Raw genomic sequence first — 1,959 nt, forward strand, 5'->3', positions numbered from 1 at the left:
CTGGGCCCATAAGACGACTTTTGAAACAAAAAAATGTCAACCGAAAATCAGGGGTCGTCTTATATGCCGAGTATATCCCGAAAAATGTTTCAGTATGGCGCTAAACGAAAATTGTCTGAATATTGCCACAAAACGAATTTTCCAACTCGATCCTGCAAGGCTGCTCAGACCGCCTCTCTAACTCAGCCAATCCAAGCAGGCTTTTGATGCATGCAAATAAGGCAATGTTCTGGACCGAATCTACACTGTAAAATGCCTGCTCAGAGCCAGAGAGGAAGTCTGTTACAGTATAACCTTTGAACCTATGTTTGTTGTGATTGGCTCACTGTGGTACATAAAGTTGCAGCACAGGAACGTTCTGTCTGATACAGCGAATATAGGCCTAAACCTATGGGTTTTTATTTTTGGTTTTGTTTTTCTTTTTTTTGTTTGTTTGTTTTGGTTTGGTTTGTTTGTTTGTTTTTTGGTTTTTTTTGTTTGTTTGTTTGTTTTTGTTTTTGGGCCACACCTGGTGGTGCTCAGGGGTTACTCCTGGCTGTCTGCTCAGAAATAGCTCCTGGCAGGCACGAGGGACCATATGGGACACCGGGATTCGAACCAACCACCTTTGGTCCTGGATCGGCTGCTTGCAAGGCAAACACCGCTGTGCTATCTCTCCGGACCCTAAACCTATGTTTTAACTGCAAAATTAGGGGGTCGTCTTATACACCGGCAAATACTGTACATGTATGTATATATACATGCACACAGTTTCATCTATATATAACCACCAAAAAATATGAGGAAAATAATTAAATATAATGAACTTCAAATACCTTCATTTTTACCTTTTGATAACATTTTAGCAATTAAAAATGTTTTAAGATCATGTAGGTGGGCTCCAACCTAGAAACTGGCACAGAGATGAGTTGCTTTCCAAGTCTCAGGTAAGGTTGATGGGGCTGGCAGTGCTTCTCAGGCAAGTAACTATTGATCCTATTGAGAAAACTACCTGACATAGGCCTTCTCTTTTTCTGATAAATAGACCCTTAAATTCTTCTCTCTCTTACTTACTCTTTCTACTTCTACCTCCTCTTCAGACTTCTTAAAATGGGACATTCTTGAGATCCAGGAGCTGGCTCAGCATGAACCATGAGTTCAATCTCTGACTTGATCTGGTATTCCTGCACTTTGTGTCTGGCAGTTCACCTGTTGCTGATCTGCACCAGAAGCACTTTCTAGCTGTTGTGCATTTAGCTGTGTGCAAGCACCATATGTAAATGAGTTGCTTCGTGCAACATCAACAGAAGAAAGAAAGAAAGTAGAGGGAATGAAATATATATGCATAAAAGTCCCGATGTGGCCTGGCCAGTGAAAGGTATAAATGGGTTATCCCCTTTTCATTTGGGGTGAGGGAAGTGAAGCAAGATAGCTTCTATTGAAACTTAGAACAATGTGAGATGGAGAGAGATTTTCCCATTTTAATGTACCTATGCAAAAAGGAACAATGCCACAAGGTATTACTAGTTCATATGGGGACAGAGGTAACAAGCCCTCCAACCCTCATAACCTGGGTCTAATATGAACTCTAAACACTAGAGAACTTGGGGTTATACCTATTAAGGAAATACATATAAAGAAATATTCAAAGTATATATACATATCCCCTTTATATCTGGGAGGTGGGTAAAATCCAGAGAACAGCTTCAGCCTGTGATCTGGTCTTGTGGAGTCTGAAAATGGTTCCCAGCAGTCACATATCAAGAAATGTCCTTGAGCTTGGGGCTTCTCAGAAACCAACAAGGTGAATGGAGGTGGGGGAAAAGGGGCTGTGGAAAGCAAATCAGTAGCAGTAATATAACAGCTTCTCAGGCTGAGAATCTATCTTTTCACTTGGGAGCTGGTTGGCAGCTGGCTGGGGTGGGAGGAAGTGTTCTGCTTCATGGGGAGTTAAGAACTGAGGGTAAAAAGAGTTATATG

This window comes from Suncus etruscus, chromosome 15 (assembly GCF_024139225.1).
Source record: "Suncus etruscus isolate mSunEtr1 chromosome 15, mSunEtr1.pri.cur, whole genome shotgun sequence".
Classification (NCBI taxonomy): Eukaryota; Metazoa; Chordata; class Mammalia; order Eulipotyphla; family Soricidae; genus Suncus; species Suncus etruscus.